A 19,862-nucleotide genomic window follows, 5' to 3' on the forward strand; every position below is an offset into this window, starting at 1 on the left:
TTTGTCCCTGATCACGAATCCGAGGTCCGTTTTTTGATATCTCGTGTCGGAGAGGCGGTACGACCCCTTTCATTTTTGAACATGCGAAAAAAAAGGGGTTTTCAATAATTTGCAGCCTGAAACGGTAATGAGATAGAAATTTGATGTCAAAGGGACTTTTATGTAATCAGATTTATCGCAGTAAGCCGGGCGTGCGGGCAGACGTGTTTTTTTCTCTGTCGTTTTTTTCTCTACGTCAGTTTTTAGAAAAAGGTTTTCAACAGTATTTGAATAAACTCGGATTTGTGGATTAAGCCAGTGGTTTCGGGGCTGCTGGAAGTTGGACTTGCTGCTCGGATTCAAGCTCGAATAGCACGAAGGTTGAAAGAAGATGATGTTGAAGCCGGTGAGCATGTTCATTTTTATTTTATATAAAAAACTCAATCACAGATTCTTGCTCTCCCTACCATCTGTCACTTTTATGTCCTTGTGAGGAGATCATCGATCCATCCGCATTGACATACAATCTTTCAATGTTTCAACTTACTACCAGTCTTTGTGAGGGGATACTGAGCTCGATTTGCTTTCCATCCGCATTGGCCTTTTCTCATCTATGAATTTCCTTTTCATTAGTAGTTTGAATCGTAGCCGGGGATTGGGGAGGGAGCATCAGGGCAGTGAACAGTATGATGTAATAGCGGAGACCAGAACTACGTCACAAGGGGAAAATAGTTTATTGATTGTACAATTCTTAAGGATTGTACAATTACTGAATCTATTGACCTCTGTCAGTCTCCAGCTGTCTGCCGCGCCCTTTTAGGCCCCAACAGGGTGCGAGCCCTGTTTTTCAGCTTTGTCAGATTTTTTTCGGAGTTTGGAAGTTACTGTCGGAAGGAGATTCTCTTCCCCTGAGGACACCGTGAGTGAATTTGTTTGTTCGCGTCCAAACACCCCGTTTTGGCCCTTCATACGGTAGTAATTAAGTCTGAGCCACTGTAATTCTAGGCAACCGCTACATAGGTTATCCTTGTGGCCCTGTTAGTTATCACATCAAATCAAAGGGACTTTTATGTAAAATTAGACGCCCGATTTGATGGCGTACTTGGAATTCCGAAAAAACGTATTTTTCATGGAAAAAACACTAAAAAAGATTTAAAAACTCTGCCATTTTCCGCTACTCGACGGTAAATTATTTTTGGAACATGTTATTTTAAGGGAAATTTAATGTACTTTTCGAATCTACATTGACCCAAAAGGGTCATTTCGTGTTTTTTTCTAATTTTGCAGGGTTATTTTTTAAGCGTAACAATGTTCTACAAAGTTGTAGAGCAGACAATTACAAAAAATGATATATAAACATAAGGGGTTGCTTATAAACATCTCGAGTTATCGCGATTTTACGAAAAAAAGTTTTCAAAAAGTTACTTTTTGCGTTTCTTTTTGTTTCGTCGTCCGTGTCTGTCGCAGGTGACGATGAACGGCAATGATCGACGACGACCAACTTTTTAAAAACTTTTTTTCGTAAAATCGCGATAACTCGAGATGTTTACAAGCAAACCCCTTATGTTTATATATCATTTTTTTGTAATTGTCTGCTCTACATTTTTGTAGAACATAGTTACACTCTAAAAAATAAGCCTAAAAAGTTAGAAAAAACATGAAATTTTAAAATGAAAAATTTGGTTCTAAACGAAAAAATGACCCTTCTGGGTCAATGTAGATTCGAAAAGTGTATTAAATTTCCCTTAAAATGACATGTTCCAAAAAAAATTACAGTCGAGTAACGGAAAATGGGAGAATTTTTAAAACTCAGGCTGCAAATTATTGAAAACCCCTTTTTTTTTCGCATGTTCAAAAATGGAAGGGGCCGTACCGTCCCTCCGTCACGAGATATCAAAAAACGGACCTCGGATTCGTGATCAGGGACAAAAGTTACCCCTTAGGACAAAGTTTCACGCAAATCGAAGAGGGGTCGGGGCAACTGCTGTGTGAGTTGGCGGAGAATTACCCAAAAGCTAAAAAAAACTTTCGACCTTTTGTTTTATTGACGATTTGTCCATTCAATCTTTAGTCCATTCTATCTTATGTCTTTAGACCTTTGATTATGCATTCCTTCCGGAATGCCGGAAATTAATTTTATTTGTAATTTTTTTTATTTGGCTCTAACTTTTTGGGGGACTTCTCTATGAAAATAGGCACAGGTAAATTTTTATTACAATTTTTTTCACAAAAAATCATTTTCCCAAAACTCGTACTTTTTTGTTTATAATATTCTGCAAAAATGTAAATATGCATTCCATGAGTAATTTCAAGTTCGTTAATATCTCTAAAGAATCAATGATATTCATCAAAAATTCATACTTTTTCAACGCTGGATGAACTGTTCCGAATTTGGGGGATAACTATGTTACTGATAAGGCTTTTCCTCATTATCTCTTCTACGAAGAATAGCTCAATCTCAGGCCACCCACAATATGAAAAGCTGGGTGTTATCAGCTATCTTACAACGCTTACCCACCTCCTTAAACGCCCTTTTCGTAATCTTTGTACGCGCCAAAAAAACACAAATAAAACCGCCCGTTTGGAACGGTCTATTTCGCCAAACGTCACGTCTTTCCAAAAGCGGGCACCTTTTGACATTGTTTTCGCGCGCGAAAGAAAAATACAAAATCCTTTCTCTCCAGTCAGCAAAAGACAACCCCAAAGCATTAAATTATCATCCAACGCCGCCGCCGCCGCGTTGGCACGTATTCACGGGGCCGTGATTTTCGTCCTAAAGCCGGCTGGCTCCCTCCCACCCCAAAACGGAAGGATTCCCTGGAGCAAGAGAAAGAAGCAAAAGAAAATGTGGAAATAAATCCTCGGAAGCGCTTGCATATCAACAATGAGCGTCCGAAAAAAAGCAACGCAAAAAAAACGCCGAAATGGCAGTAAATTATGAGCCGTAAAATAATGCTTCTGGGAACAAAGTCGGTGCCGAGGAGGCTCCCCGGAAAAGGTCAGACGAAGACTCACTGACTGACGGACAGATTGGTTGACGAGGGAGAAAGCATCAAGCGTGGATCCACCCAAATTTGAGAAGCTTTTCTTACTTTGGTTGGCACTCTATCTATTTAATCTAAATAAATGCTTAAAGAAAATTGTGGTTGTGATTCAAAAGAATGTGCGACATACGTGAGGCTAAAAGGACAAAAGGGCAAAATGTCGAAAAAACAAGTTATCGAATGTGGATAAAACATTGTTAGTTTTTTGTCAATTATTTAAAAAATGGATATACATGGTTTACCGGTATTTTTTAAATTAAAGAAAAAAAAGGTCAAATCTCGTTATAATAATTTACATTTGTTATTGAAAAACGAGGACGACAGAATTTGATGATTATTTAATTTTGGGTTTAATAAAATCATCTATTTTCTTCTTTGATTTTTGTTACAAAGATTTTTTGGTGGAATAAAACATTAATTTTTTTTTTCAAATCTTAACCGTAAAATTTCACTACCTTTCATCACTGAGCATAGTAAGGTGAAAAAAAAACAGAAAAACCAAATTTGGGATCCCGGAGAAAATTTATCGCCTCAGGATTCAGGATTGACTGGCTGACCGGGGAGAGCTCCGGTTCGTCCGTTCCGGAACCTTGTCCTGAGTCCACACACCGGCGATTCGTCGTCGTTGACGAACTTCCTGAAATATCATGTTTTTTTTCTCGCTCTTCTTTTTCATTCGCACTGACCGTGACCACCACCACAGCAGCTGGAGCAGCTGGAGCTGCCATAGGCCATGACAGGTTCCACCCAGGTCCCAGCGCACCAAACGGTGACAGGAAAGTTGGATAGGAAGTGAAAATGAAGGCTAATAACAATAAATTATGTCCCAGGGATGATGGCACTGCTGGACCGGGGTTCGGGGTTGTCACACGCCAACGCATGGGGATGAAGATTGACACGGATGCTGCGAAACTTGGTCAATGTTGGTGAAAATGGACCGTTTTGGTAATGATTTGGGAGGTTCAGCTGTGCTCTACTAGCATTCAAATCTCGTCTAATCTAATAACCTTTTCAAACGAAACCACATGAGTGGGGTTTTGCAAATTGTCACTCTAATCTGATTAAAGGCCAAGGTCAATCCGGTCGAGGATCCTCCGGACCCACACTCGATTAGGTTTTAAGGACCGCTCCAGAGAAGATGAAAACGGTCGTCTTCTCTAAATGAAGATTTGGCCGGATTTGAGCCCTTCTCGCTACCTGTGAAATGGTAGAAAATAATGACCACCAAGATAGAAATAGGACGACTGTGGGTAGATGAAGAGTTGTTGAAGGTTGGTTGATGAAGCATTTTCGTCAAAGAATCACGAACCGTAATGGCCTAATCTGGTTGGAGAGGACGGGCCATTGCTTGGAGAGTTCACCTCGCTTTGAATTGTCGTCTTTGTGGAAAAGCCTAATGGAGGGTAATGGATCTGTCTGATTTATAAATAGGCCAAATTTTGATTGACTTAAAATCATTCTATTTGTTGCAAATTTTATGTTTTATTAATTGGTAAATCCAGTTAACATTTATACATCTAACAATTCAAAACCAGCTGTTCACTAAATCTGATTTTATTTGTTCCACTTTAGGCCGTTGCAAATATTTTTCAAAGTTTATGTCGCCAAAAAATAAGGGGGCAATTTTTTTTAAAACTTCAAAATGTAATAGAAAAAGAAGTCTAATCAACTGAATAAAATTTTAAAGCACTTTTCCTGCGTTTAAACACTTATTTAGCATGTTTGAGATCGATCAAAAATATTTTGATTTTATGTGAAAATCCGTTGTACAGTATCGCAAAAAAAAATTAGGGCGGAAAAAAAATTTCGCCAATTTTGCCAATATTATGGAAACTAAAGATTGCAAAACATATGGACAAGTGTAAAATGCCCCCTCTCGACTTTGGCCAGACTCAAGGGATATTAACTTCAAAAAATAAATACCCCTTTTTTCAGCCAATATTTGATCTTTAAAAAGCATTGGAAAGAAGAACTCTTAAAATTTAAGAAAATTGTTAGGTTGGATGTTTTTCTTGTTTTATATGATTTGCAATGTTTTCAAAATTGTCATTTAATCTGGGGTCAACTTTGGCTCTGTTTCCTACTATGTAACATTTTCTCTACATTGTGTGAAAATAAGTATGCAGTTAATTTTGTAGTGTACCAGACTATGCCTCTAAGAATTGTTTTATAGTTCTATAGTTAAAAAAATGAGAAAAACAAGCAAAAAATTCTAAAAGTGACTGTAAAAACACGAAAAAACAAGATAGGCAAAAGGTAATGAAAGGAGGTGGTAGGGTAAGCCAAATACTATCAGAACCAAACATAAACTCAACAAGATAAATTCAAATTAAATTACTCCAAATGAAAAAAAAGCTTTTGACTTTGAAAATAAAATATCAATTCAAATTTATTTGTAATACAGTGAAATTTTCCTAAAAAACTAACTTAATCCACCTATGTGCTTGATGCCTTCCTCACTTTTTACCAACAATGGGTAATATGAGTGGTTTGGACACATATTTCAGACATTTTTTTTTATCCAGAAAAATAAGTACACACATATAACTTAAGTGGTCATAACTCGAGACAGGGTCGTCAGATTTTTAATGTTGTAGGCTTGTTGGAAAGGTTTTTCGATTACCTAACCAACGATGGGTTGGATGATGGATCCGGACATCGTTTACATACATTTAAGTGAAATCCAGCTTCAAAAAAGTACATAAATATCACTTAAGTGGTCATAACTCGAGACAGGGTTACCAGATCTTCAATGTGGTGAGCTAGTTGGAAAGGTCTCCCGATTACCTAACCAACGATGGGTCGGGTGATGGATCCAGACATCGTTTACATACATTTAAGTGAGATCCTGCTTCAAAAAAGTACATGTATATCACTTAAGTGGTCATAACTCGAGACAGGGTTGCCAGATTTTTAATATTGTAGGCTTGTTGGAAATCTTTTTCGATTACCTAACCAACGATGGGTTGGATGATGGATCCGGACATCGTTTACATACATTTAAGTGAAATCCAGCTTCAAAAAAGTACATAAATATCACTTAAGTGGTCATAACTCGAGACAGGGTTGCCAGATTTTTAATATTGTAGGCTTGTTGGAAAGGTTTTTCGATTACCTAACCAACGATGGGTCGGGTGATGGATCCGGCCATCGTTTACATACATTTAAGTGAGATCCGGCTTCAAAAAGTACATAAATATCACTTAAGTGGTCATAACTCGAGACAGGGTTGCCAGATCTTCAATGTTGTGGACTCGTTGGAAAGGTCTCTCAATCACCTAACCAACGATGGGTCTCAAGTAGGTTTGTCTTCATTAATTTCTTTTTTCATCGTATTAAACATTTTGCTCATCAAAAAACGGACCTCGGATTCGTGATCAGGGACAAAAGTTACCCCTTAGGACAAAGTTTCACGCAAATCTAAGAGGGGTCGGGGCAACTGCTGTGTGAGTTGGCGGAGAATTACCCTAATCGATTGGAATGTTTAATAAACAAAAACAATATAAAGACATGAAAAATAATTGTTCATGATTTCAAAATTTGTTTTGCAATTTTTAGACAGCTGGCATCATGTTTAAAGCATTTGTGATACATTTTGCTTGAGATTTAAATTTTGTTTTTACCGGGACTGTTAATTAATTTCGAATGACAATAAGCTGGCCATGTTTGCCTAATTGCCCATTAGGGAGGTAATAAAAAAATGGCATTTTTTCATCTCCTTTTCGGGGTCCTAAACAACTCCTTAAAGTTTGGGAATGATTGGTCAAGTCCCCACTTTGCGCAATTAAATTTTGTATGGGAAAACCTCTTTTTTGTTTTTGGATTTTGAGATTTAAAAATCCACATTTCACGCTTTTTTAAACCGCATTACGTGATGATGGTGGGATGGGCCCATATTGTCCCCCAGGATCTTCAAACAGTTGTTTTTTTCTTTATTCTGTGTTTAGATATTTTGTAATGTTTATCAAACATTAGAGCGTCCAATTTCCCGTACCGGGAAAAAAAAATTCCCGGGAATTCCCAGGATTTCCCGAAAAACAATATTTCCCGTTTCCCGGGAAATTTGTAAATTTCCCGGGAAGCTCGAAATCCAAGCGGAAGTATACATCTTCTTAAATTTTTGGAACTATTTTTTGAAAATGCTCTGAGAAAATGATAAATGAACAAACTCAACATGATTTTGTTAAATTAAATGTATTGTTTGGTTTATATATAATTAATCAGATTATCAGAAATTATGATATCAGAATTATTTCTGATAATATTAATTTTTGAAGCAACTGATGGGAATAGATCTTGCTTAATGAGTATTAAATTATTACAATTAGGTAAGCTTTAAACAGGTTGACGTTATTTCATCAAAACAATATTAACTCCTTGCCTCCAAATTAAAATTGAGATTTTTTTACGTTGTTGTTTACCATGATCAAATGAGATGAAAATCGAATTTGTGCAAAAAAGAATTAATTCAATTGGTTGAATACCTAGTACTAAACAAATTACAATTTGAATTAAAAGAATAATGGAGCACTGGTGCAACTACAGGTTAGAGGGTTAAATGTGAAAAATAGAAGACTTTTTGTGGAATGATGTTAATTTATCGTATTATTTAAATCATGTTGCATAATAATTGGAAAATTACTTTCTATTGTTTGTTCTCAAAAAATGCAAAAATATATTCAAAGCTTGCTTCAAATATTTGAAAACATTGGGTTTTTTGGAGTAAAACAAACACTAAGAAGCTTTACCATTTGTTCAAGAGCTGAAACCAGTATTGGTCATGAAAAACATAATTTCTGCATGTTTTTTTTTCTTATTTCAATAAACTGGTCACAGAGGCAAGTTTAAAATTTCTCATCAAAAAATACCAATATACATTTTCTTGTATTTGAATGATTTTTTGCATGCAGTCAAACTGTTAATTGATCTTCACACTTATTTAAACTATTAATGTTTATGTCCTATACAATTTTGTTGCATAATATTAATTAAAACCAAGATCATAACAATTTTCAATAAATTTAAAATTTCCCTGGAATTCCCGGAAAATTGGCTGAAAATTTCCCGTTTCCCGGGAAATTTGTTACTCCGGGAAATTGGACGCTCTATCAAACAGTGAACTATAATAAAATATAAGATAAACAAGAATCGAGGACCTCATTTCTTTTTTTTGTGATATTCAGATTTTTTTAAATATCTTTAAGAAACAAAATAAGCAGAAAATCCTGTGTAGAATCGCTGAACGCCCTGACGCTTCCATGGAATGGAAGCACTTTACATTGTACAATGAATCAACAGGGACAAAAAAACAAAAGAGTACCAATCGAGCACTAAATTATTCACATTCCCACAACTACAATTCTTTGCAGGGGAATAAAAAACGAGTGCCGTTTTTCCGTTTTATTTTTCTGCTGTTTCCAAGAAAATTCTCCTCCCACCCTTTCAAATGTCTCAATTTCCCGTTTCTTTGTTTATTTGCACCATTTGCGTCACTTTTTTCCCCTTACCACCAGTTAACACACATACACCCAAGAGAAGGCAGCTGACTGTCACAATTAGAGTTATGCATGCTCGTGTGTAGACCTCGCAGGGTCCAGGATCCTTTCAACGGCGCGTTGACGCTCCTCTCCTCTATATGGTCTATAGTTTTTACTGCCACCCTGTTGTGTGGAGCGGGCAAACCACGCTTTTATGATCGGAGGTTCTCCGCGGGAAAATGTGTGACAACACACATGTGGCTCAGCCATTTGGGAGGTGGGAGTTGAAGGTTGGGGGGTCTTCCATATGTAAATCCTCTCACGAGCCGGATCTACTGTGAACTTTGCCGTTGGAGGCGAAAGAAGCCAGTGTTATCCAACGCGAACGACGTCATTCCGAGGGGGGAGTCACGTGGTGGCTCATAAAACAACGGTGCCACCCTCCTCAACCAGCCACGGATATCACTGGTGGTGGGTCGAACTCTTGACTTCGAGGTGGTGATCCTTTTTTTCAAGCGGAAATATTCCCGGAGATCGCAGTGGGAATTTAAAAGGCTCGTACGAAATTTTCAGGGCTCATTTTTGTGAAATTTGTGCGTCTAAAGTCAGCAAATATCAGCAGTCTATCATTTTTAAATTCAGTTACTCTTCAAATTAAAAAAAATAATCTTGCTCTTTTTCGCTTTACTCCTATGAACGGCAGACTCCAACCCTGAAATATGGGCGGATCGGGATTCGGGCGACATATTGCTAGGATTACTGTCAGTGGCTTTTTTGTGTCGATATAGAACGTCATAAAACCTTGTTTATAAGCGCTGCTAGCGCGCTATTCCGCTACTTCCGCCATGTAATCGCTCTCCTGTGCAAACGAACGAACCGTTAGCGATGCCGTTTTGGCAACGCTACAAATCCCTAATCGATGGCTGGAACTTCCCGCGAACGTGACCATCCGGTTCGCGACGTGGCTTTCAATAAAATTAAACACCTTCTGGTTCCGCGAGAAGCTACTGTGGATCCTTCCAGCGGAAAACGGAAGTGAGAATTGCATTAATTTTGCTCTACGTTTCCGAAAACTCACGGGAGGGGAATTATACTCAATAATTCGGTAGATGAATACCGGCGGTGTTCCGTGGCCACCACGTACCACCATAAAGCACTCCAGCGAGCGAGAGAGATTCCTTGTTGAGGAAAATATTCCCGCTTCTGTAAAGGTTCGCGTACGGCAAAAGGAGCAGCATACAAGATTCGCCGGGAAATGCATTTTCGAAATGAATTTACAATTCAGCAAGCCATAGCCGCTGCTGGCCGTACCACCTTCAAGGGGTTCTCGGTGGTGGTGATGGTGGTTTCCGGTCCCGGGCTTGGCTTCTGCATAGTGCAAATGTAAGCACAAATGGTAAGGTTGGAGCTTGGATCTTTCGTTACAGAGCCCGCAAAAACCATGGCTTCGACCGCGAATGGAGCAGTGCTCTCTTGCAATGTAAAGGAAAAGGAAGGTGTAGCGTCGACGACTTGGAATGCACGGAAGATTCCGGGGCTGCAGAAGACAACAGGACGCCATGGTGAGAATGTGGAATTTGTTTGGTCCGGATACGGTGGGTGCAATTTTGTTAAGGAATTTTCGTGTTTTTTTTTGTCTGAGTGTAGAGGAAGTGGGTTACAGGATAAGTGCTACGTGTGTGAATAAAAAATATTAAAGAGAATAAGCTTTTGAAGTAGACCAAGATACTTTAATCTGACTTCTAACATGTGCTATTCAACATTTATGTTGTTAAAAATTGAAGCACAGCAATTTCTTGATATTTTTGTTTTTTAAACTAAGACCTTTTTGTGTTCCTTGATTTCTTTTTGAAGAATATGGGATATTTTCATCATATCTCATGATGCCACGAGTGAAACATAGAGATTACTACGCACTGTGTGTTTCAATAATTTGGGTCGAAAAAAAAACTCTATCTTAAGAGTATACCTAGAAGTACACCCAATCAGTGAAGTGTTCTTCATTTTCCAAAATTGTAGCATTCCAAAGCTTAATCCTGAATCAATTTGATAGCTTATTTATGCTTATTAAATTTTATTAATTTAAAAATAACATTGGATATTTGGAAACCCTAACAAAATTGTTCTGCCACAAAGCCATTTTTAAAGAAAGTGGATGGCACTAGACACTTGAGGATATTGGGTATCTTATTCGAGGAAAAAAAATGTCATAAAGTGCGCTTTTTTTATCGTAAAACAAAACGTGTCCAAAAGGTAATTTGGAACCGCTATGAAGTAAAACAGACATGTTTTTTGGGGGAATTTTAACAACCTTTTTGGGGCCGATTTGTAACCTTTTGCATATTGAAATATACATAAACCAAAATTTCCCAGGGTTGCAAAAATCCCGGGAAACTGGAATTTGTTTACAATTTATTGAAGTGTATGTGTAGTTTCAAGGGTTTTTTTTTCGGTTTCATTTATGGCATGTGTTGGTTTATGTTATATGGCTTTCATCTTAATTATCGACTTAGGTTTTAAGTGTTTCAAACACTTTTGTGTTGCTCTAATTTAAACGATTAATAAACATCATTCCACAATCAGGCTTCCAGTTTTTTATATTCAACACTCTAACGCCTATGGTGGCACTAATGCTCCATTGAATTTGTACTTTGTAAAAGTGATTTCTAGAAAACTATTGAAAACATTGAAATATGTTTCTTCTTGTAAAATCTTATTTTAGATATTTCAATTTTCATAACATTCAAATCTCGAAAACGTGTACATCTAAATTAATTCAATTCTAAAAAAAAATAACCTGGATCATGATTTTCAATGCATTTTTAATTGTCAGCACCCAAGTAACATTTTTTCCCGGGAGTTCTACAAGAGCTCTTCAAGATAGCTACAGCATAGCAGTTTGGACCGCGGTAGGATAAAATTTTCTTCAAGTACTCTTCCAAACTCCTGAAGAAGTTTTGAAGAGAATTTTATCCTACCGCGGTCCAAACTGCTATGCTGTAGCTATCTTGAAGAGCTCTTGTAGAACTCCTGGAAAAAAAATGTTACTTGGGCAGTTAATTGCAAGTATGTTTCCATTAAAATTTTGAAGTTTTTGGATTTTTTGTCATCCTTAGTTTTGAAATTTACAATTTACACATATTTTTACGGTGTACAACGCAGGCATAATCAAAACGATTCCCTTACAATAAAAGCCGTTTCATTGGCATAGAATTTCTGCAAAGTTTTATTTCCCTACCCTCAACAATGAGGATTTATGGAAGTGATTATAGATTGTGCTAAAATTACTTGACCTATTCCACCTGGTGTGTAACTTTTATTTTTTAAAGGGTTAAAATGGAACAAAATAAACATTTTTATGCATGTTTCTATTGTGAAATTGACTCAGAAACACGAATATGATAAAATTATCACCAGAAAATGGGATCTAAGGGGTCCCCGAGCAAAAATTTACAACCAAAAAAATCACTAAAGGTAAAAGTGTATATTTAAAATGTTAAACTGCCTTACCCAAAGCGTTCTCTGTCTTAGATGGTAGTCCCAAATGTCCCCTACAAGCTGCAGGTCGAACCGAGTTGATATCTGGATGGAACACTTTTTTATTTGAGTTTGAAAATTATGCAATTTTTTCACTAAAATGCCAATAACTCCCTTTAGATTTAACCAATTGGGATGCTCTATCCTGCATTTTGTTGCATTTTTTAAGCCCTTTCAGATGCATTTTGAATATTGTAAATAAATTGAATTTTGCCTAAGTTATAGCCATTTTAAGATTTTTGACATTTTTGAACCTTCAAACTTCGTGTCCCGATTTGCCTCACTTCCCGTTGACCTAGAGTGCTCATATTTTGGCCAGATGCTAGTTTTATATGTACAAACAACCCCTGGAAATTTCAGGCAGATTGGTGAGGTCGATGCGAGATGGGTATGCTTTGCTCGTGGACTCGCTCTTAAATCTTCATGAAACTTTCAGGAGTGATTGGTAATCATCTTTTTAGTGAAATTAATAATTTTTCCATAACATGAAATTTTGAGATTTTCTACATGTATGTAACCCCTTAAACATTTCTTCTGACAAAAAAGATGTACTCCTTCCCAGATGTAATATTACCATGCTTTTTTTTACTGTATATTTCATGAAATTTTATGTAATTTTACACCCAGAACTGTGTAACCCATCAGCATGGGAAACCTACTTGACCGAAATGCGAGGAGTTCATCCTTTCCACACTCAATTGGTCTGATAGCCGAGCGAGTTAAGGCACTATTCCTCTCTGTTGGTACTGGGATTGGATTCCGTCGGTTGCAACTTTTTTATGTCTGTAGCATATCACTTTTTCTACAAAGGTGATGTGCATTTTACCATCGGAATTTTGCTATGCACTGCGAAACTATTTGGCATCGTTAAGCCACAAACTTTAAAGCATATATTCAACTTGGTTGTTTAAACAGCGACGCGCACAATCATCCATCACATTTTTTTTAAATTATTCCAGCCTGTCGCGCCCTAATTGTGGCCCTATTAGGGACTGACTAGGCTTGGCATAATTCCAACGCCAAAGCGCGCACCCCCACAGAAATGTATTCGTTTAACATCAACATGCCGCCGCCCAGTGCAATAGTTTATCCAGCCGGAATCATAACCCCGGCGGCCTAGCGGGTGGATCTGCCTGATAAACAATGACCCATCGCGCAATGCACGCGCCCACCCCTCAGGTATGTGATTATCCAGCCACGTGTGCTGCTGGAACTAACCGTCCTCTGATAAGGGAAATTGGCCAGGGTGGAAGTATCAGCACTTTTTTGATGAATAATTTTTATTTTTATGTGTTAGTCCGTATTAGACAATCGATATGTTTGCATTCGATTACCAGACATTTTTTTTCTCAATTAAGTTGCAAATTTCTGATAATTAAAACAACTCACGGTTGTTACATTGTTCAACCCTGGCATTCAGAGCGCAGGGGATGGCGGTTTAATTGGTGGGATCCGCCCTCCTAGTCCAAACAACTCATAACCTCCGGAGAAAGCAAAAAAAGGGGACAGTTTTTTTCCAGTCTTCTTCCTCGCCCCGGAGGGACAGACGACGACCGGGAACAGCTGCATAACCAAACCATCAGCATGGCTCCAAGCTGCTGCTGCTGCTAGTTGGAACGGGTGATCCTTATCTTGATTATGCACATCGTAGAAGCGATAACGACGGGCACTTGGGGGCACACCGCTTTGGTGACGGGATTGTCACGCGGTGGGTTTAAGGGAAGTATTTTGTTGAAACAATTGAAGCAGCGAAAGGTATGTTGGTGTCCAGTAATAGATTCAGCTAATCTGTTAAGTACAAATCTGTCGATTATTTCAATACTGTCAATTTGCCATCAAATCAGGATTAGGATACTAACGGCCTACTTTCAGGCGATTCTCGCCCGTTCGAACACACCGTGAACTGGCCAACAGTTGGTTTAATCTACCGAGTGTCGTGCACCGCAGCTGCGGCAACGGGGAATCAATATGCCAATATGTTTACATTCATTATCACTTCAAAGAACTGGAGGAAATACGCTCACACACACACACTGTCGCATCAAGGTGACAGGAAATTGATTCCCGGAGGTCACAGCTGGATTAGCAGACGATCTGGAACGTCCAATTATCGCCGGAAACGCTTAAGCTGGGAAGAGATTAGTTTGGCGTCATCATAACAACGCGTTCTTTTTTTTCTGCTACGCGAACTAAATCAGTCATTCAAATTTCATCCAGCGAACGCGCCTGCCGTTGCAGCAGTGGCGCAAACTCATCCATAATGGATAGACCGTTCCGGCTTCCGGGGCTGGTGGAGTGATGCCGAAAGGTGACCTATTTCCTGCGCGTCCGGATCGATAGGCCGCACCCACACGAAGCTGCTGCTGCTCCGTTTGCGGTTTAGTGGAACCGGTTTAATCAAAAGTCATCCAGTGCGAGCCGGGCTTGCAAATGCCAGCTCGTAATGCGGGTGGATACGATTACTAGCCCTTATATGGGATCGACATATTTTGACAGAGTTGACAGAATTTGACAAACTAATCCGATTAGTACTCACCTGATGATCTGGAACCAAGCATACTCTTAAAACCTAAACTTACCTGCTACAATGTAAACAACTGCACTGTACGTCACCTATAACTTGAAGTCCGTACTTGAAACGTCAAACTGTGCAATAACGAACAAAGTCCCTGCGGGAGACGTCTACGGCCGCTCAAGTGCCACTACAACCGCTAACGAGCCGTGTGTGTGCTCTCTCAATGAGACAGAACTAAGTCGCACATACATTCGAATGTAGTGAAATTCGCAGAAGCCTGGATGTACTAGAGTTAGTAACTTTAGAGCTGCCTTGCGATGTTGCGGAACTCGTTCGTGAAGCACTCTCCGGGGGTCTTTTTGAAAGAGCTCCCCCACCCTCCCTTCCCCCCTCCAACAAACAAATACTAATGCGCCCTGAGTGCGGCACAAATTACGTACTCGCGTGAGCTTCCACAATACAGGAGCAGCTTTCAGCAGCCGACCGCACCCGCGCTCGCGGGATGCCGGCTGACAAATGAGTCTAATTGAAGTGACTGACTAGCGTCATCTGTTTTGGAGCGTCGGTTCGTGTTTGAATTCAAAGCAGAGTATTTTCTCCACATTACGTTTATGAAAGCCTCTTGAAATATTCAAAACATTCAAGATTACAAAACTTATAGTTCCAACACGGACCATCTTACCCGTCAATCAACCTTTTACAACTTTGAAGGGAAAGGTCCTTAATCTAGCGCGCATTCATTTACCATCACCATCGTGGAAGGGCCGTCACGTCCCGGTAATTACTGGTGGTGCTTCAGAGGCCACCACCATCAAACTGTCACTAATAGAGAAGCTATTGCCTGAGGCAGAAGGGACCATCCATAAACCACGTGGACACTTTTTTGAAATCTAAGACCCCCCTCCCCCCACCCCCTCGAGGACAATTTCCATATCAAAAAAAAATTTATTTTTTTGAAGCGTGGACAATAGTTGCACACGCCCCTTCCCTTCCCCTCTAAGGTGTCCACGTGGTTTATGGCTGGTCCCGAATAAAACAAAAGGGTTCAGTGCTGTATGCCGCTCTGGTGGTGGGACCAAGAGACACGTGTGCGTTTGTTGGGACATTTTTTTTCTCTGGTGCGTCATGACACCTCGTAAACTGTCAACAATTACGAGCGATAGCTGAATTGCCGGAAAAGGAAAGCTTCATATTGGAGTAGACATGCATCGGCAATAAGAGCTCTTTTAGTATTTTTGTATTTTTGTATTTTTGTATTTTTGTATTTTTGTATTTTTGTATTTTTGTATTTTTGTATTTTTGTATTTTTGTATTTTTGTATTTTTGTATTTTTGTATTTTTGTATTTTTGTATTTTTGTATTTTTGTATTTTTGTATTTTTGCATTTTTGTATTTTTGTATTTTTGTATTTTTGTATTTTTGTATTTTTGTATTTTTGTATTTTTGTATTTTTGTATTTTTGTATTTTTGTATTTTTGTATTTTTGTATTTTTGTATTTTTGTATTTTTGTATTTTTGTATTTTTGTATTTTTGTATTTTTGTATTTTTGTATTTTTGTATTTTTGTATTTTTGTATTTTTGTATTTTTGTATTTTTGTATTTTTGTATTTTTGTATTTTTGTATTTTTGTATTTTTGTATTTTTGTATTTTTGTATTTTTGTATTTTTGTATTTTTGTATTTTTGTATTTTTGTATTTTTGTATTTTTGTATTTTTGTATTTTTGTATTTTTGTATTTTTGTATTTTTGTATTTTTGTATTTTTGTATTTTTGTATTTTTGTATTTCTGTATTTTTGTATTTTTATATTTTTGTATTATTGTATTTTTGTATTTTTGTATTTTTGTATTTTTGTATTTTTGTATTTTTGTATTTTTGAATTTTTGTATTTTTGTATTTTTGCCTTTCTTACTAAAGAAAGGTATAGGTTTTACTTTAAGCCAGGACGTCATTTCCATCTTCGTAAATATGTCGATTCAGCGTGAATTTTAATCGGAAAAATCGTCAAAAAATCACACTGCATCGATTTTCGACGCTCTATCGATTCACCTTGACAGAACTCGTCTATCTCGAATCCTCGAATTTTGAGAAAATAAATTCCGTGGAGGTCGAGTGATGTTCGTATGTGGTAAAATTTTGCAAAATTTTGTGTCGCGCCGTTCTCAGCTCCCATAAATCCGATTTCGATTTTTCTGAGTGCAGATGAAAGCTAGTGTGCTGAACCTGGGCGAGTTGCCACGCAAATTTCAAAATATCCATCTGTTTTCGGATGCGGCCAGACTTTTCAACAAAATACACAGTTTTCAAATGAAAATATGGTAAATTTTTTTCATTTTCATATTTTTTATTTATCTCAAAAATTGCATTTTTCGAGCTCTAGAACCTCCCAAATTTTCATCCAGATCCATAATCTGGTTCTGGAGTTAGAGCCATTTGATTAACCTACCAAAAGAAAACAAATCCCTAAAAAAAGGTAAAAGCCCACCTGGTGACCTTCACCAACGTTTTTCATTTCTGATTTTATTCAAAATTTCTTGCTACATTCATAGTACAGACCATGAGTGAGCATCTGAAACAAATTTGACATCGATCGGCAATCCCGATCAATTTTTAGAACGATTTACTTTTTGCCTTTCTTACTAAAGAAAGGTATAGGTTTTACTTTAAGCCAGGACGTCATTTCCATCTTCGTAAATATGTCGATTCAGCGTGAATTTTAATCGGAAAAATCGTCAAAAAATCACACTGCATCGATTTTCGACGCTCTATCGATTCACCTTGACAGAACTCGTCTATCTCGAATCCTCGAATTTTGAGAAAATAAATTCCGTGGAGGTCGAGTGATGTTCGTATGTGGTAAAATTTTGCAAAATTTTGTGTCGCGCCGTTCTCAGCTCCCATAAATCCGATATCGATTTTTCTGAGTGCAGATGAAAGCTAGTGTGCTGAACCTGGGCGAGTTGCCACGCAAATTTCAAAATATCCATCTGTTTTCGGATGCGGCCAGACTTTTCAACAAAATACACAGTTTTCAAATGAAAATATGGTCAATTTTTTTCATTTTCATATTTTTTATTTATCTCAAAAATTGCATTTTTCGAGCTCTACAACCTCCCAAATTTTCATCCAGATCCATAATCTGGTTCTGGAGTTAGAGCCATTTGATTAACCTACCAAAAGAAAACAAATCCCTAAAAAAGGTAAAAGCCCACCTGGTGACCTTCACCAACGTTTTTCATTTCTGATTTTATTCAAAATTTCTTGCTACAGTCATAGTACAGACCATGAGTGAGCATCTGAAACAAATTTGACATCGATCGGCAATCCCGATCAATTTTTAGAACGATTTACTTTTTGCCTTTCTTACTAAAGAAAGGTATAGGTTTTACTTTAAGCCAGGACGTCATTTCCATCTTCGTAAATATGTCGATTCAGCGTGAATTTTAATCGGAAAAATCGTCAAAAAATCACACTGCATCGATTTTCGACGCTCTATCGATTCACCTTGACAGAACTCGTCTATCTCGAATCCTCGAATTTTGAGAAAATAAATTCCGTGGAGGTCGAGTGATGTTCGTATGTGGTAAAATTTTGCAAAATTTTGTGTCGCGCCGTTCTCAGCTCCCATAAATCCGATTTCGATTTTTCTGAGTGCAGATGAAAGCTAGTGTGCTGAACCTGGGCGAGTTGCCACGCAAATTTCAAAATATCCATCTGTTTTCGGATGCGGCCAGACTTTTCAACAAAATACACAGTTTTCAAATGAAAATATGGTCAATTTTTTTCATTTTCATATTTTTTATTTATCTCAAAAATTGCATTTTTCGAGCTCTACAACCTCCCAAATTTTCATCCAGATCCATAATCTGGTTCTGGAGTTAGAGCCATTTGATTAACCTACCAAAAGAAAACAAATCCCTAAAAAAGGTAAAAGCCCACCTGGTGACCTTCACCAACGTTTTTCATTTCTGATTTTATTCAAAATTTCTTGCTACATTCATAGTACAGACCATGAGTGAGCATCTGAAACAAATTTGACATCGATCGGCAATCCCGATCAATTTTTAGAACGATTTACTTTTTGCCTTTCTTACTAAAGAAAGGTATAGGTTTTACTTTAAGCCAGGACGTCATTTCCATCTTCGTAAATATGTCGATTCAGCGTGAATTTTAATCGGAAAAATCGTCAAAAAATCACACTGCATCGATTTTCGACGCTCTATCGATTCACCTTGACAGAACTCGTCTATCTCGAATCCTCGAATTTTGAGAAAATAAATTCCGTGGAGGTCGAGTGATGTTCGTATGTGGTAAAATTTTGCAAAATTTTGTGTCGCGCCGTTCTCAGCTCCCATAAATCCGATTTCGATTTTTCTGAGTGCAGATGAAAGCTAGTGTGCTGAACCTGGGCGAGTTGCCACGCAAATTTCAAAATATCCATCTGTTTTCGGATGCGGCCAGACTTTTCAACAAAATACACAGTTTTCAAATGAAAATATGGTAAATTTTTTTCATTTTCATATTTTTTATTTATCTCAAAAATTGCATTTTTCGAGCTCTAGAACCTCCCAAATTTTCATCCAGATCCATAATCTGGTTCTGGAGTTAGAGCCATTTGATTAACCTACCAAAAGAAAACAAATCCCTAAAAAAAGGTAAAAGCCCACCTGGTGACCTTCACCAACGTTTTTCATTTCTGATTTTATTCAAAATTTCTTGCTACATTCATAGTACAGACCATGAGTGAGCATCTGAAACAAATTTGACATCGATCGGCAATCCCGATCAATTTTTAGAACGATTTACTTTTTGCCTTTCTTACTAAAGAAAGGTATAGGTTTTACTTTAAGCCAGGACGTCATTTCCATCTTCGTAAATATGTCGATTCAGCGTGAATTTTAATCGGAAAAATCGTCAAAAAATCACACTGCATCGATTTTCGACGCTCTATCGATTCACCTTGACAGAACTCGTCTATCTCGAATCCTCGAATTTTGAGAAAATAAATTCCGTGGAGGTCGAGTGATGTTCGTATGTGGTAAAATTTTGCAAAATTTTGTGTCGCGCCGTTCTCAGCTCCCATAAATCCGATTTCGATTTTTCTGAGTGCAGATGAAAGCTAGTGTGCTGAACCTGGGCGAGTTGCCACGCAAATTTCAAAATATCCATCTGTTTTCGGATGCGGCCAGACTTTTCAACAAAATACACAGTTTTCAAATGAAAATATGGTAAATTTTTTTCATTTTCATATTTTTTATTTATCTCAAAAATTGCATTTTTCGAGCTCTACAACCTCCCAAATTTTCATCC

General features: G+C 37.7%; 1 protein-coding gene across 2 annotated transcripts in view; it reads right to left on the minus strand.

Moving 5' to 3' along the window:
* LOC120421197 (leucine-rich repeat-containing protein 24) overlaps positions 1-19,862 on the minus strand; it is a 281,819-nt gene that overhangs the window by 156,637 nt on the left and 105,320 nt on the right. The window lies entirely within an intron of this gene.

The sequence above is a fragment of the Culex pipiens genome, chromosome 1 (genome assembly GCF_016801865.2).
Source record: "Culex pipiens pallens isolate TS chromosome 1, TS_CPP_V2, whole genome shotgun sequence".
Taxonomy (NCBI): domain Eukaryota; kingdom Metazoa; phylum Arthropoda; class Insecta; order Diptera; family Culicidae; genus Culex; species Culex pipiens.